Here is an 18,530-nt window from a genome sequence, read left to right on the forward strand (position 1 = left end):
CTCTTTGACCCGCGCCTCCCTCTAGCCCTACCCGCAGGCGGGGGAGGGGCACGAGTCGTGACACTAGCCTTCTGTGCCCATCTCTGATCCGCAGATGGAGATGGGCCAGGACCCCTGCGTTGTTCGGGGCTCAGACCTGGACCTTCTTGGAATGAAGGTTTTGAAGGCCGCTGAGCGCGCCTTCGCCTCCTTAAACTTCTCGACCACCGTCTCAATGGAGGTACCGAAAAGCTCAGAAGGCGAGACTGGAGCATCGAGAAGAAAGCCCTTCTCTTTCCTCCCAACATCTGCCAGATTCACCCACAGATGTCTCTCCGTTACCACCATGGCTGCCATAGACCTGCCCATAGCAGTGGCGGCCTGCTTAGTGGCACGGAGAGCCAAATCCGTGGTGCGGCGCAGCTCAGCAACTTCATCAGGTGACAAGCCCTGACCCTTATCCAGGTCCTTCAGCAGATCAGCCTGGTAAGCCTGAAGCACCACCATCGTGTGCAACGAAGCGACAGCCTGACCTGCTGCTGCGTATGCCCTGCCATTTAAGCGAGATGTTTCCTGAAGGGGCTTAGATGGCAAGGAGGGAGCCTTGAGAGAGGATGTCTCGCCCACAGAGAGATAGCTGGCCAGCGTCTCTTCCACAGGGGACATCCCCTCATAGCCGTTTTCACGCATCCCCTCAATGTCAGCATAACTGGTATGCTGAAACCTATGAATGCGAGAGGAAAACGGCTTTTTCCATTCCCTCTCAACCTCCGCATGGAGATCAGGAAGAAATGGAAGGCTCACTCGAGCTGGGGGGCTATGGCCAGAAAGATAATGCTCATCGAGACGACCCCGCGGCGCCACCATCTTGGCCCGCTTCCACGGCAAGTCAAGCCTCGCCGTGACACGTTCCATAACCTCCAACAGTTCGTCATACGCAGGGTAGGATCTAGCTGCTGGATCATATGATGTCAGAGAGATCGCATCATCGTCATCCCGCAACTCACTCTCGTTCGCGGCCGACGAGTGCGAGAGGGAAAGCCCCCTCTCTAACTCACGAGCCAGCTCCGCCTGCGAGCCCCACGAGCTCACTGTCCTCCGTGCCTCGGCATCAGTGGGTCTCAAGCCGCGGGAAGCAGACGGCTGTCCCTCCTTCCTCGAAAAGAGAGACAGACGAGAGCAGAGCTTTCTCATAGAAAAAAGCTCACAGTGCACTCAGATTGCCCCCTCGATGACATCGCGTGCGTGCTCCTCGCCCAAACAAAAGACGCAAAGATCTTGTGTGTCATCAGGTGTCAAATAACGAGGACACGGATGCACACATCTCTTAAACGCCTTGCTAGTGCTCGCCATAGTAGAAAAATCGCTTCTTACCTGTAGAATACACGCTTCAAACAAAACAGTCACTGAAGACGAAGAAGAGAATGACGTATTTTCCCGGCGCCCCTTTATACTGTGGTCGTGCCGGTAGTGACATCATAGGCTGTCGCCGGCCAACATGTGGTGTTTTTGTATATATGCTTCAGACACGGGTCACGCTGACGGCGTTCCCCATAGCGACCCCTAGAGGACGCAGTTCGAAGTTCCCTCGAAAGGGAACTGTGTTTATACAGTAGATTACAGTTTGATTACAGTACAGATTACAGTAGGGACAGTTTGATAGGGATACTCATAATGCTATAATTACACCGTAATAAGAAACTTAAACTAGTTTGGAAAAATAACATGATGTATCAGACTTCATATAGATGAGAGCTTATTGATATAGTTCTTTATACAATTTATTTTAAAGCTATGATGTGTGTCAGGATTGTGTGAAGATATTACAACTAGTGTGATGTCATCAGGTCAAATGACCAGGGAGTTTAAAAGGTTTGTTTGACGTAAAAAATCATTAAAAATACACAAAATACTATTTCCAAAATCTAAGTCGTGCCAATATTTTTGGCCATGACTGTATATATATATAAATCTAAGTTGTGTATTATATGCTTCATTTATGTATAAATACATTGTGTGTGATTTGAGTTATTTACATAAAACAACCACAGTTAAACAGATTTATTGCATTAAGACATTCAGTTTACTTACATAACAGATATATTAATCATATAAAAGTTAACAACTGTCTTAATCTATACCTCATCTATTTGCATTATTAACATAAACTACACATGAAAAAGTATCACTTTTTTAGTGTTTTTATGAAATAATGCACATATTTAACCAGATTTATTGTGGATTTTGCACTTTTGAGACACTCCCTAACTTGACATGCCCAAGTGGGGATCATTGTGAGGACTTTTTCTACTTCTGATGCTTAAAACGATTACATCATCGAATAATATTATTATTAATTGTGATATTATGCTTTTAAATGTGATCTGAACAAGATACAGCATGAGCAATGACTATTATGCGATTACATCAATTAATGCTGAGGAAAAGATTGAATGTCTAACGAATGTCCAACATAAAACCAACTTTACCGCGATTCTAAAGCCATACAATAGCTTAGACAGAGCGGTTGAAAAGTACATGTGCTCACAAGATACACAAAATAAAAAAAAATAAAAAAAACGAACAAATGTATTTTTATTTCCTTGTTTTTCTTTAACCGACAGCTTAGTTTCTCAGTTGGTGATAAATTGAAGGTCTATGACAGGAGTTCAGACATCTGGTGGTGGGCTGAACTGCAGGGTCACTTTGGTTATGTCCCATCCAGCTATTTGCATCAAAGAGATGAGGATGAGAAAGATGCTTGGCAAGATGAAGAATACTTTGGCAATTATGGGACATTAGTAAGTACTGAAATGTTAAGCTTGTCAGTCTAAAACTTAACATCCATTTAAAAATCTTTCAAGTATGATTAAAAACAAAGGATTCTTCATGCTAAAGCAAACGTATGGTTAACATGTATTTTCTGAATCCTGCTGTCAGAGGCTTCATCTGGAGATGCTGTCAGATAAACCCCGCACAGAAGCATACAGGCAGGTGATCCTGAGTAATAGCGCCGCCCTGAGGGGGAAGGTGGTCATGGACTTGGGCTGCGGGACAGGGGTCATCAGCCTCTTCTGCGCCCGTCTAGCACAACCTGCTGCGGTGAGACAAACTAAATATTTGTTTTAAAATCACGAAACCTCATCATGGGTGTAAATCATAGCAAATGCCTATAGAAATACCACTAAACTCTTTATATTATCATTTCATTGTATTGACATTTGTATCTTCATGGCTGTTTATATCAGTTATAACACAAATAGTCTTTAAATTCTGAAGTCATTTTGCTGCTGGTTTATAAAAGAAATAAAGCACTTGAATCCACATCACGCCATGTTTCAAAAATGTACCTGTTGTAAAATTAATTTATTCTCGCATTTAAAACATGTTATTTAGCATTTTAGCCAAAGCAGTGTATAGTGTAATTTTAGGGTCTCCTAATCAAAAATCAAACCTATGCCCTTGATGGGGACAGTTATCTTCAAGGTTTATGGAGTTGCAACGAACAGCTGGTCTAAAACATCTAGGATCATTTTTAAAGAAAAATTTATTTTGAATTATTTTGACCATAGTAAAAACTACACTGCTCAAAAAAAATTTAAGGAACACTTTTTAATCAGAGTATAGCATCAAGTTAATTTAACTCCTGGGATATTGATCTGGACTGCGTTTCCCAAAATCATCGTCAACGTCATTGCACACAAATGTCATCCGAAATTTTTGCATGTTAAAAAATAAATTCGACCTCCCGTTATGCCAATCACTTTACACACTGCCTCCGAAATTTTCGTCCCTCATTAAAAAATTCAGATTTTTAATATGTGGCTCTAGTATCGCTAGCAAAGCATCAAACTGAGCCACTGACATCCTGAAATAAACTTTGAATCGCCCGTGATAATCCCGCTGCTCCTGAGGGGGAATTCTCCTTCCTCTCTATATCTTAGTATTGGATGGACCCAATATTTCCTTTCAATTCAATTAAATATTGCTTTATTGGCATGACTGTAAAAAATACAATATTGCCAAAGCTTGAAATATATGTGGAGAAATATAATAACAATGAAAATATCAAAATAATAGAATAAAAACCTTATAACAATATAAACTTAAATAAACAGTGTAACAAATAAGAACTTATTATGTGAACATTTCATACCACATAAACACACACAGGCTGAGGGTCACTGTGGTAGACAGTAGGGAAACACTTTGAGGTCAGACGTAATACACATATTACACACATTACACACATTCACCTGCTTTCTCTCAGGCTGTGGCACGTCCACACGTATCTCGCAGCCAGTGCTGCTGTCTGTCCCTCTCCTAGTACTATCTTTATTTGTTCTGTTTCACTAATGGCTGTAAAGTTCTTTATTAAGTTGGTGAGTTTGTTGAAGTAGAGTTTTCTTATTGATATGTATTTATGACAATGAAGGAGGAAGTGCGTCTCTGTCTCGATCTCTCCTGTCTCACAGTGAGCACACACCCTTTGCTCTCTGGGTAACCAGCTCTTTCTGTGTCTGCCGGTCTCGATGGCTAGTCTGTGCTCACTGAGCCTGTACTTGGTCAGGATCTGTCTCTGCTTTGTGCCTCTGACACTCTGGAGATAATCTTCCAATTCATAATTTGATTTTATGGTCCGATATAGTTGTAATTTACTTTGTGTTTTAGTCTCTTGATCCCAATGTTCCAGATATGTATTTTTAGATTGTTTGATAATTTGATTTATTTTGATGTTTGGGTGAGAAGCAGTGCTGGTCTGAGACTGGTTAGTGTTAGTAGAGTTAGTCAGGTTAGTAAGTCTCAGAACCAGCTGACTGAGTGGACTCTTTTCGGGGTTCAGTTCTTGGGTTTGTAGTGCTTTAAAATGTAGCGATTCTGTGGGACTCGATTTAAGATGCATCCAGAATTTGAGGGATCTTTTTTGTATATTTATAATCAATGGGAATCGGCCTAATTCTGCCCTACATGCATTATTGGGTGTTTTTCTTTGTAATTTTAGGATCATTTTGCAGAATTCTGTGTGTAGGACTTCTGTTGGATGTCTGTCCCATCTAGTGTAGCTCTGATCACTGAGTGGACCCCAAACCTCACTTCCATACAGCGCTATGGGCTGAATCACACTATCAAAGATTTTACACCAAATTGGAAGCGGTATTTCAATATTTTGGAATTTTTTCTTGATTGCGTATAGAGCTCTTCGAGCTTTATCTTTGAGAGCATTCACTGCCGTACTGAAACTCCCCGACGCAGTGATGATCAGGCCGAGGTACGTGTACTGCATCGTGTGTTCTAGGGCGGTGCTGCCTAGACTGAACCGGTATCTGTGTTCCTGACATCTGGGCTTTTTCTGAAAGACCATAATGTTGGTCTTTTTGAGGTTTACAGCCAGGGCCCAGTTCTGGCAGTAGTTCTCCAGCAGGTCTAGGTGCTGCTGTAGTCCCTGTGGTGTAGATGACAGCAGCACCAGATCATCTGCGTACAGCAAAAGCTTGATGTTTTTGTCTTGTAGAGTGAGTCCAGGGGCTGTAGACTGGTCCAACTGCACCGCTAATTCATTAATGTAGATGTTGAACAGTGTTGGACTCAGGCTACAGCCCTGCCGCACTCCTCTTTTCTGGGTGAAGAAATCTGTATGTTTGTTGCCAATTCGTATTGCACATTTGTTGTTTGAATATATTGATTTTACAATGTCATAAACTTTACCCCCTACACCACTTTGTAAAAGCTTATAATATAATCCATCGTGCCAAATAGAATCAAATGCTTTTTTGAAATCGATAAAACATGCAAATATTTTTCCATTTTTGGTCTGTTTTACGTGTTTATTGATTAGGGTGTGTAGGGTGTAAATGTGGTCAGTAGTTCTGTGATTAGGAAGAAAGCCAATCTGACTCGGGCTCAGGACACTGTGTTCATTAAGGAAGTTTACTATTCTATTGTTTAAAATACTGCTAAATAACTTCCCCAGATTACTGCTTACACAAATGCCTCTGAAATTATTGGGGTCCAATTTGTCTCCACTCTTGTGAATTGGGGTAATAAGTCCTTGGTTCCAGATGTCAGGAAAACAGCCTGAACTAAGTACAAGGTTGAATAATTTGAGCACAGCGGTCTGAAGCTCAGGTGTGCTGTGTTTCAGCATTTCACCTGGAATGCTGTCAGGACCACAAGATTTCTTACATTTTTGGCTTTTGAGTTTGTTTGTTGATTCTTTATATGTAATTGGGAAGTCAAGTGGATTTTGATTATTTTTAATTGTGTCTTCATAGGTTTGTAGATATTGTTTGATCAGATTATAATTGTCATTGAGTTGTTTTGGTGGGATTTCTTTATACAAATTTTCAAAATACTTTGTCCAAGTATCTCCATCTTGTATTGGCAAGTCTTGTGGTTTTGTTGTTCTCAGATTATTCCACATATCCCAGAACTGATTATGATTTATTGAATGTTCTATTTCTTGTAAACTTTTGGTCAGATGGTGTTGCTTTTTTGCTCTTATTGTGTCTTTGTATTGTTTTAGTTTTGAACAGTATTCAGTTCTTATGTCGGTGTTGTATGGTTCTTTATGTTTCAGATTTGATAATTTTCTAAGTTGTTTTCTTAATGTTTTGCAGTCTGAGTCAAACCATTTTTCACCTTTTGGTGTTTTTTTCTTAGTGTATTTTTTGCCTTTCTTTTTCAATTCACTTATATATGCTGCTTTTCGAAATATGTAATTTATTTCATTTGTAGCCAGATTAACACCATCTTTAGTTGTTTCAATTTTTTTATTCATAAATATAGTAATTAGATTCTTCAGTTCTTCAGAATTCAGGGCTTGGATAAATTTTTCTGCACTGTCTGAAGTCCATTTGTATCTCTGCTGGACCTGATACAATTTGCAGGTTTCCAGCTTGTTTTGTTCTGGTGTGTGATGTGTTTTAATATAAATGTTAGTTTGGTTATGGTCAGAAAGCGGAGTTTGTTGTATGACAGTGAATGCACTGAAGGAGGAGGGGTCCATGTCAGTGATGGCATAGTCAACTACACTAGCTCCAAGACCTGAACAACACGTGAACCTCCCTAAAGAGTCCCCTCTGATCCTGCCATTAAGTATGTACAGGCCTGAGGCTCGGCAGAGCTGCATTAATTCTCTACCATTTTTATTTACAGTTTGGTCAAGATTGTTTCTTGGTGGGAGGTTTTTTGTGAGACTCTGGGGGTTTTGGCCAAAGACATGCTCATTGCCCTTTGGATATATATTATCAGGTTCAGATCCAGTTCTTGCGTTTAAGTCTCCACACAGCAGCACGTTTCCCTGGGCCTGGAAACGGCTGATCTCTGTGTGGATGTTGTTCAGATATTCCTCATCATGGTAAGGGGACTCTGCTGGAGGGATGTAGATGGCACAAAGATAAGTGTCAGTGGTTGAAATGCCAATTTGATTGTTTAGTTTTAACCAACAATGAAATTTACTAAGTGTAATAATAGAAATGTGTTTGGCCAGAGCTTCCTTGTACCACACCAGAATTCCTCCCGAGTCTCGTCCACGGTGGACTGTACTTAATTTAACTGAGGGTACAATTACTTCATAGTAGCCTGAGGGAAGAGTAGGTAAGTGCATCATTTCGACACCAGGTCTCGGTGAGAATGATAATGTCAGCATCTTTGTTATTTTTCAGAAAAACTGGGTCTGTGCTTTTAGGACCAAAAGTCGAAGAATGAAGACCCTGAATATTCCAACAACTTATATGAAATGAACGCATTAGTATTTTAGTAATATTAAAGATAAACCTATTTGGTAAGACAGAGAGAATATAACCTGTGAGAATGTATATGGTAAACAATTTACATCTAGTGCAGTTTATGGTCAATCGGTCAATTTACATCTAGTGCACTGTGTTTGTGCCTATTGTCCTTATCTGTTCAGGAGCTGGTTGCACAGTGTCTGCAGCATCTCTCTGATCTGGCTCAGTTCGCTGGCAGGTGTGGAGGTGCTGGGTGCAGCAGGGGGCCGGGCTGCAGCTTCAGCATAGCTCTGTGCTCTCGGCTGTGGGGGCTTCTCTTGGTGTGGGGTGGTTTTTGGTTTCTTCTTTCTTACGGGGGTTTGATGGGCAGCGGGTGGATGTGAAGTTGGTGACTGCAGGTTTACAGGTGTATAGGGAGCCATTGCTGGGTGTGGTGGACGACGTGCAGTGTTTGTCCAGGCGATGTCTGTCCTCACCGGGGCCGGAGGGGGATGTCTGGGCATGTAGTGGTGAATGGGCCGGTGGTATTGTGGAGTTGGTAACAGGTGTCTCGGTGATGCTGGACTGCGGCCCAGGGCTGCATCTTTTAGGGTCTTTGCAAAAGTACGGACTCCATCTTTGTGTAGGTGAAGTCCATCATACAGGTGTTGGAGGCCGATGTGGTAGTGGTGGGCCAGGTGTACATTGGGGAGCGCAGAACAGCCACGGAAATTTCAGCATTGATACTGTAGATGATGTGCGGTGGTGTGTCGTGTCTTGGGAGAAGCGTGGAGATTATGATTCGGGACTCTGGGAACTTTTTGCTGGTGACTTCTGCCATTTTCCTCACTGCATCAGAAGTACTGTTGCGCAGCGAGTGAAGGTCATTAGTCCCAGTATGAATGATAATACACGAGGGGTGTCCTGTGAAGTCTCTGATGATCTGGTGGGCGTGGCCTGTTGTGCTACATTGCTTTGCAGTGACTTTTTGGTGTGGAAAGAGTTTCTGAGGGTCCAGGAATTTTCCATGAGGAGGAGAACATCTGGATCAGGTTCTGGAGTCTGGGCAGGTGAGGCCTGTGTTGCTGCAGGTGTCTGTGTGTTTGTCGTAGGCATGCATTCTGTGTTTGTGTAGGTTGGTTTGTCTGGAGCTGTATTGTGAGGTGCATTGTCTTTTGTGGTTTTCTGTAACTGTTCTTTCATTTCTTGCAGCTGTCTGGAAAAGTTCACTTCCTTTTTCTCTGTGTCCTCCTCTAGTTTGCATAGCTGTAAGTGGAGAGTTCGGTTTTCTTCTTGAAGTCCTCTGAGAGCTCTTGTGAGTTCAGTGATGGAGGAACTGGTGTTTTTCTTCAGCTGCTGGAGTTCATCTTTGAGCTCCTGGATGTAAATGTTTGTGTCGTGTGTGTCTGAGAGTTTGGCCTGAGTGTGTTCTCTGAATTCAGTGAAGTCCAGTTCTAGTAGGGCTAAACTGTCTGAAGGTGAAGGTGGTGAAGGTGAAGGATTCACTGGGCCTTCCTCCTCAGAGTCTGTGCAGTTCACATGGGTCTCGTCTCTCTCCTTCTCTACTCTGGCTTTTAGCAGGGGGAAAGTCTCCTCAAATGAGTTCAGGCTTGCTTCATTGCCTTGCAGTAAGAAGGTGCCTTTAGTATAGTATGTTATAGTGAGAATGGGGTTGTCTGTGTCTAGCATTTCATCTTCACAAATAGTTAACCTTCCACCTCGGCCAATTCCTTCTTTAAAAACATACTTGTATTCCTCACAGATGGTCAGTTTCCAAGCATTAATCATAGTGGTGTGGAAAATGAAGTTGTTCTTGATTCTTTTCCCATTGAGCTGAATACAGTCAGCGTACAGAACATTAGGATTGTCTCTGAGAGTTTTCTCTTTGTGTTTTTTACGTGCCTGTATACTTCTGCACTTCTCTGGGTAACACACCTCCCTGCACTCTGTTTGCGCCAGGGTTGCCATGGTGATCAGACTAGGCACAGAGCCAGAACTGCAGCTAACTTTAGCTTTTAGCTTATAATGATGAGAGTTTTTACTTCAATACAATTAAATATTCAGTTTTTGTTCATGTTTTATGCCAGATAGAGCTTTCTTTTTCTCTTTTTAAGAAGCGAGAGGACTTTTTGTTGTGAGAGGATCACAACAAAATGATCCTCACTGCTTGAAGACTCCATTTATTACTGTTTTGCAAATTTATTCGCAACAGATTCATTAATACGCATCGGACTCTGTGTGCAAGTTTTCTGTCCGTGATGAATTTTTAGGATAACAAATACGAAAAAACGCATATGAAAATTTCGGAGTCAGAGTGCAATGAACTTAAGCCTATGTTGATCGTAGGCTTACGATGCTTTTGGGAAATGCAGCCCTGGTCAGTTAAGTAGCAGAGGGGGTTGTTAATCAGTTTCAGCTGCTTTGGTGTTAATGAAATTAACAACAGGTGCACTAAATGGGCAACAATGAGACGACCTTCAAAATAGGAATGGTTTTGCAGGTGGAGTCCACTGACATTTTTTTCCCTACTCATCTTTTTTTCTTTTTTTTTTTCACTAGTTTTGCATTTGGCTAGGGTCAGTGTCATTACTGGTAGCATGAAGCGATACCTGGACCCTACAGAGGTAGCACAGGCAGTCCAACTCATCCAGGATGGCACAACAGTATGTGCCATTGCCAGCTGGTTTGCCAGCAGGCCACTGGTGTGAATGTCTCCGATCAAACAATCAGAAACAGACTTCGTGAGGGTGGCCTGAGGGCCCGACCTCCTCTAGTGAGCCCTGTGCTCACTGCCCGGCACCGTGGAGCTCGATTGGCATTTGCCATTAAACAACAGAATTGTCAGGATGTCCCTGTTCTTTTCACAGATAAGAGCAGGTTCACCCTGAGCACATGTGACAGACGTGAAAGGGTCTGGAGAAACTGTGGAGAACGTTATGCTGCCTGTAACATCGTTCAGCATGACCGCTTTGGTGGTGGGTCAGTGGTGGTCTTGGGAGGCCTATCCATGGAGGGACGCACAGACCTTTACAGGCTAGACAATGGCACCCTGACTGTCATTAGGTATTGGGATGAAATCCTTGGACCCATTGTCAGACCCTACACTGGTGCAGTGGGTCCTCGGTTCCTCCTGGAGCACAACAATGCCCGGCCTCATGTGGTGAGAGTATGCAGGCAGTTCCTGGAGGATGAAGGAATTGATAGCATTGAATGGCCCTTACGCTCACCCTAAATCCAATAGAACACCTCTGAGACATTATGTTTTGGTCCATCCGACGCCTGCCAGGTTACATCTCAGACTGTCCAGGAGCTCAGTGATGCCCAGGTCCAGATCTGGGTGGAAATACCCCAGGACACCATCCATTGTATCATTAGGAGCATGCCTCCACGTTGTCAGGCATGCATACAAGAACGTGGGGGCCATACAAACTACTGAGTACCATTTCAGCAAAATGGACTAGCCTGCTGGATCATTTTTTCACTTTGATTTTTGGGGTGTCTTTAAATTCAGCCCTCTGCAGGTTGATCATTTTAATTTTCATCAAACGATGTGGCATCCTTTTGTTCCTAACACATTACCCAGTAGGGATGTACCTGAATAGCAAATCTGTATTCGGAAGGGCATGGAAAACGAATAATGTGTTCTATAGTGCCACAAAAGTGACATGGTTAGCTGCTTGCTAGCAGCCTGTTACGTTAAATTTCACTTGCCTCATAAACAGAGAGAGGTAAGGACGATGTCAAATGATTTGAAGATCCTGAGCACCACTGACAAACATCTAATCCTGTGATATGTGTAGTAAGTAGTGCCACTCCGTAGTAGATTAGGCTGCGTGTGATCGCAAATCTCAAAAGTGAAAGTAAAAAGCAAACGCTGCATTAATTAAGTGATTTCAATGTCCCACATATTAATAACGGCTCCGTGAAAGCACTGAAATATATTTTTCTTGTATATATCATACTTATTCCCTTTACGGTTGCCGTAGTACACATTATTACCTTTCCGAATACCTATTCGGATTCGGGCACATCCCTATTACCCAGTCTATATCAGAATAGATATCCAGAATTATATTTTTCCCTATTGAGATCTGATGTGTTTTCAAAGTGTTCCTTTATTTATTTTTTTTGAGCAGTGTATATACATTTATATAAAAAGCTAATATTTATATTCAGAGCCTGTTTTATTTTTCCTGTAGGTATATGCTGTGGAGGCCAGCTCAATGGCAGAACACACTGAGGAACTAGTGAGGCAGAATGGCTGTGAGGGTGTCGTGACAGTGTTTCGTGACAGAGCTGAGAATCTCACTCTGCCTGGGAAAGTGGATGTTATAGTGTCAGAGTGGATGGGCAACTGCCTTCTGGTATGAAAATGGTTTTACATTTTTGTATAGCACTTTGGTTTCAACGTCTGTTGTTTTTAAGTGTGGTTTATAAATAAACTAAACAAAACTCTCTATGTTTCTCAGTTTGAGTATATGGTGGAGTCAGTGTTGCGGGCACGTGATCGCTGGCTGAAGGAGGGTGGAATGATGTGGCCGTCCTCTGCCTGTCTGATTGTCGTTCCTTGCCAGGCCTTTTCTGACTACAGGCAAAAAAATGGAGTTCTGGGAGAAACCGTATGGCCTAGACTTCAGCTACCTACAGTGAGGCCTTTCATATAAGTTTACAGCTCTTTATGACCTAATTTCAGTGGGTATTTAAGCAACTTGGCATTGCATTAGGTGAAAAATACCAATCAAGTGGTTTTGAAATTATGTTGACCTACACCTGTTGTTATTGTGATAGGACACCTGTGTGAACTTAATTTCTGTCATGACAACTCTCAGAGGGCTTGGAATGGTAATGTACATGACAATGTTAATGTATTTGGTCTTGGCGGAATAGATCTGCTATGCTGCTGCTGTGGCAGAGCAAGTACCAAGACTTGCTACTGCCAATACGTCCACAACATTCAGCTGTGAGCATGTAAGAAATACTACTGCTGCAAATATAACATACATGAAATAACCCCCTTTAGCAGACATTAATCACCTCGTAGCAGATCTATACAGGGGGAGCTGGGGAAGGTGGAAGGTTTCTGAAGCACGCTGTGAAACTGCTACAACAAGCACTAGTCATATATTTGAATGTTGAGCAGAGAGCTCATTGGCTACCGATACAGGAGAGAACCAATCAGCTGTGCCATGTGATAATGATGTCATTAGGTGAGATTGAGTTAGACCTATCAGACTGCCCCATCTAGAATTTCATTCTAGAACTCTGTATTTGCATCATGATAACTCTCAGAGGGATTGGCATGGTAATGTACATGACAATGTTAATGTATTTCGTCTTGGCGGAATAGATCTGCTGCTGCTGCGGCAGAGCAAGTACCGAGACTACTACCAATATGTCCACAACATACAGCTGTGAGCATGTAAGAAATACTGCTGCTGCAAATATAACATACATGAAATATAACATACTGAAGATATCGGCATGTCTTCAGCGATTACATATGCTCTAAACTGCGTTTTTCTCTAGCTGTATAAACAGAGGATTTAGATGCTGCTGATATGCTTAATATTTTGCTCCTGCATGCAAGCAAACCGCTAACATGACACTTAGTTTAAACTTGATTATGGTTGCTCATTTTTGGATTAAATTAGGCAGACCATGCAATACACACAGCGATATTAATTAAAAGAGCATTCACTTATTTTAGACGTTGATTCTGCTGTTCTGAAGCACGCTGCGAAACTGCTACAACAAGCACAGGAGAGAACCAATCAGCTGTGCCATGTGATAATGATATCATTAGGTCAGATTGAGTTAGACCTATCGGACTGCGCCATCTAGAGTTTCATGCCAGAACTCTGTCAGAACTCAACTTTGGAGCATTTGGTTAAAAGTCATTGCAACAATTATTCAGAAGTTCTTAATCTAGTGTGCATTGTTCTTGTAAAAATAAATAACTGTCAATTATTGAATAATTGTTTTTAATAAAATTTGTTAATGCAATTGTTGAATGAATAAATAATTAAATAAGAGTACTGCATTGTGATTTGCCACAAAATGGCTGAATTCATTAGCTATGTACATCACTGTTATGATAACTGTTAAAACAGACCATTTATTAATATTTTGTAGGTCACTTGCACAGAAGGAGTTTCTCTCCAAGCCTAAATTTAGCCATCATCTCTTACTTGAGGATTGTTTGTCCACACCAGCTGATGTTATCTCTCTTGATATGGTCACAATACAGGTCTCAGACTTGGAGGTAAATGTTCAAATTTGGGTTAGATGAAATAACCATTATTTAAAAGGAAGCACATGTTAACTACATTTCTTTTCTTGACTTGTTCAGAGACTCAGAGGGGAGTTTAGTTTCATTGTTGAGAAATCAGGCATGTTTCATGGCTTCACTGTCTGGTTCAGTGCACATTTCCAGAGTTTAGAAGAGGATAGACCATCATAACACCGGACCGTATTCAGAGTATGATACATAAATCGATAATAACCAAATAAAAATACATGATAGCATACTTCAAATTCACTTCACACTTTCAGATGTGAATGCAAGTTCTAATTTTCAGTTTACAGTTCACAGGACAATCTGTGTGTAAAACATTCATCTGAATCCTTAAAGCCTTTATTTTTTACAGGATCACTCACTGGAAACAGACTCTTTTCATGCTGGATGCACCAGTGACAGTTGAGGAAGGGGACATTATTGTGGGGTCCATATGTCTGCAGAGAAATCCAGTATGGAGACGCCACTTGTCAATCACATTTTTATGGAACATAAATAGCTCAGAAGTTTCTAGGGTGAGTTTCTTCATTTATCATTGCTTAATCTCATAAAAAAATATATTTGTTTCCTGTTGTTTTGCTTCATTTTGGTAATTGCTTTGTTTTATTTAACACCTTAACTCTAGATTTAACCCTTGTTGGCATTAAGAAATCTCAGATGTAATACCAACATGAATATTTGAAGCACTCTTCATTCACACTCTGAATATTTTTGCAGGTTCAGACAAAGTGTTTTCCAATGTGGAGGTGACCCTAAGACCCATCCGTGAACTTTCTTAGTAAACAGAACCTTTTCTTTCTTTTTGCAGCTTTACAATCGGGAGTGCACAAAACATTACACTACATCTTTAACTTATAGAAGGGATTTTCAGATTTCTTTTAGCTAAATAAATCTGACAAAACTAAAGTAGAATTGACTACATTTTATCAAATATTTGCCTCATTAATTAATTAATTAATTTATTAATTCGTTCATTCAAATATTTGCTCTAAAAATCTAAAAAACATTTTTAAATTCCAGAAAACATGGATTTTGTGCATATCTCAGTAAATCAACATTTGTCTACTCTGTATATTTTAATATGACTGTATGAAATAATGATGGAGTAGGCAAAGCTCCTCTATTTTTCAATTGTTTTATCAGTGGCAGTTTTGCATTTTCTGAAGCAACAGCACACTCTGTTGGTGGAGATGTGTAGTGCAAATCCAGCTCAGGATATTACTTACATGTGTTTCTTCTTCAAGAGAATCTCACGCTAGTGATGGGATAAATTAAGCTTTTCGAAGCTTCTAATCAGCTTCGCAGAATGATTCACTGTTTTCTTTAAATTTGCCCATTACTGGATTAAGAGGGCAGGCATTTGATGGTGCGGCAAATATGGCTGGCAGGTATTCTGGAGCACAGGCCATCGTTAAAAAGGAACAAACTCTTGCCCCATACATCCACTGTGGTGCCCATTGTGTAAATCTCATTACACAGCATGCTTGTACTGCCTCACGTGTTATCCACAGTGCTTTACAATGGGTTCATGAGTTTGTTTGGGCAGTCAGGTAAATTTAAATCTTTTAAATTTGCAAGCTGCAAAATCTGTTCAAGGGTCCTTTCAATCTATAAGGCCCCTTTGTCCCACAAGTTCTTGGTCTTTTGCTTGCCAGAGGCTATAGTATAGAGGAATTGGAGAATCTCAATACATCTCTCCAAAGTCGAACACAGACCATCAGTGGTATGCTTTCTGCTGTTGCCTATGTGAAGGTGAGGCTTTTCTGATCTCTCTCCGATTGCACTGCGCCAAACTCGTAATCCTCCTAAATGTCTAACAGGTCAGGCTTGTGCACACATGTGCATTCATCTCCATCTGAATATTACAAAATGGAGTTTTAAATGGAGTTTGAGCAGGAATGGCTGCTGATGCTAAGGAATCTGGAAAACATCCTGTTAGCAGGAGTGGTCGATAATGTGATACAAATGTACCCAGAACTGGACAAAATATCCCTTAACACACAGTTGGCAATGTTCAGATCAAAGTATATTATGCAGTCCTCAGTGAAGAAGCAAACATCCTTAAAGTGATGTGTCCAGAAGTCCGTAGTCTTTTTGATCAGGTGGAAACACTTGTCTGACTGCTTCTTGTCACTCATGTGTCCTCAGCAGAAGCTGAGAGAAGTTTCAATGGTCTTAGAAGGCTAAAAACATGGCTTCGTAGTACCATGACACAAACACGGCTGAATAGTATTGCTGTCATATACCCAAGGACAAACTTGATAAAATTGACAGAAAAAAAGATTGCTCAACAGTTTGTGGCCTGCAAGAAAAGGTGAAAAATTCAGTTTGGAAGTTTTGATTAAAAACTTTTCAATTGTGAAAATATTTAAACATTGTAAATGACACTGATTTTGTTTTTATTGATGTATTTCCTTAAAATGTCTTGTATAAAATTACTGTAAATGCAGTCTGCATACTCATTTATGCTCATCTGTTCCCTCTGTTTTCTGCACAAACCATTAAAGTTGAAATACCCACACTAAATTGTTTGTAGTTCCTGAACCCATAAGCTTTAAACACATTTGTCTTTTCTGAAAGACACTTTTTTTTGTCCAACTTTTAAGTATTTTCAACTGAAATATTGTGCATAAAATATCTTTATTTCATAAAAATAAAGTATGGATGTTCCCTACAAAGGCAAAAGACCTTAACTCAAGTGTGAAACTGAGAAAAATTACTTTAAAGTTTTATTATTTGTCCAGCCAAATTAATTATAGGTAGGACACTGGGAATTTGGCAATTAGATGTTTTAGTAATGAGAATGATCTACATTTTAAAAAACAATTGTGAGCTCAAACTTGATTTGTTTTACCTCTATTTTAAAGTTACTGTACTCGGCCTTTGCATTGTCTGCAAAAAGTAATGTCACGCCAAAGCAAAATGCAGCAACTTCCATATTACCAAGATTTAGTGCTGATAACCATTTAAAAAATAGTTATAGTAACACCATAAAATCTAGTGATCGTCGGCTGTCTCATAGGCTATTGCATATAGTAATGTGACTTAACAGGTTTTTGACCGTAACAAGCAGACTAAAAGTTAAACATTTGAGTGGATACCTTTTTGCAACCAATTTGTTGGCCTTTGCTCAGTAACGTAATGCTAGACATAGCATAATTGCTTTTATACTGACTTGAATGGAAATAGCCTAACCTAAAAGAACACCTTGTGGATTGATGTGAACGCCAGCAGTAATAATGCTCAGAATGCTAGTGAATTAAACATCTCAGGTGACGTTCATCTCCATGGATTGATTTTATTGGGTTACAAGAAAAGGTATGGATTTATTTGCGAACTGTTAGTAGCCTACTGATTTTATGATTGATCAATGCTACGTGATGGCATTCGAGTCCACACGCGTCCAACTAGAAGTGACAGCCTGGTGAATAATCTGCATTATAAAAGGGGAAAAATCTTCATGAATATTGCTGCCAAGGTAGGCTATCTAGTCCAGTGGTTTTCCTCAGGGCCCCTGCTGAATTTGTACGTTTGCCCACTGACAAAAAAAATGATCAGTCTATAATTTTAATGGTAGGTTTATTTTAACAGTGAGAGACAGAATAACAACAACAAAAAAAGTTCAAAAAACTTATAAATTGATTTGCATTTTAATGAGTAAAATAAGTATTTGATCCCCTATCAATCAGCAAGATTTCTGGCTCCCAGGTGTCTTTTATACAGGTAACGAGCTGAGATCAGGAGCACTCTCTTAAAGGGAGTAATCTCAGTTTGTTTGCTGTATAAAAGACATCTGTCCACAGAAGCAATCAATCAATCAGATTCCAGACTCTCCACCATGGCTGAGACCAAAGAGCTGTCCAAGGATGTCAGGGACACGATTGTAGACCTACACAAGGCTGGAATGGGCTACACGACCATCACCAAACAGCTTGGTAAGAAGGTGACAACAGTTGGTGTGATTATTCACAAATGGAAGAAACACAATATAACTGTCGATCTCCCTCGGACTGGGGCTCCATGCAAGATGTCATCTCGTGGAGTTTCAATGATCGTGAGAACGGTGAGGAATCAGCGCAGAACTACACGGGAGGATCTTGTCAATGATCTCAAGGCAGCTGGGACCATAGTCACCAAGAAAACAATTGGTAACACACTACGCTGTGAAGGACTGAAATCCTGCAGCGCCCGCAAGGTCCCCTGCTCAAGAAAGCACATGTACAGGCCATCTGAATGATTCAGAGGAGAACTGGGTGAAAGTGTCGTGGTCAGATGAGATGAAAATCATCTGAAAAATGAGTTTAATTTGGATCTCTACCAATATTGATATTTATTCCAGTTTTTCCAAATTCAATGACTCAAATGACTCAAAAGACTATTAAGCATTTTTGTCTCATGATAAAGACTAAGACTAAATCAAAAATGCCTGTCAAAATTAACACTGTTTGCTACTAGGGTTGGGCCAATAGACGATGCTCTGTTTATACTATGGAGCGGCACTACTTACCACACATTTTACAAGATTAGATGTCAGTGGTGCTCAGGAT

At 40.7% G+C, this 18,530-nt stretch overlaps 1 pseudogene; it reads left to right on the top strand.

Annotated features, from left to right (window-relative positions):
• Positions 1-947: 947 nt before the first annotated feature.
• On the top strand, positions 948-14,733 carry LOC131546680 (protein arginine N-methyltransferase 2-like; annotated as a pseudogene).
• The last annotated feature ends 3,797 nt before the right edge of the window (positions 14,734-18,530 follow it).

The sequence above is a fragment of the Onychostoma macrolepis genome, chromosome 09 (assembly GCF_012432095.1).
Source record: "Onychostoma macrolepis isolate SWU-2019 chromosome 09, ASM1243209v1, whole genome shotgun sequence".
NCBI lineage: Eukaryota > Metazoa > Chordata > Actinopteri > Cypriniformes > Cyprinidae > Onychostoma > Onychostoma macrolepis.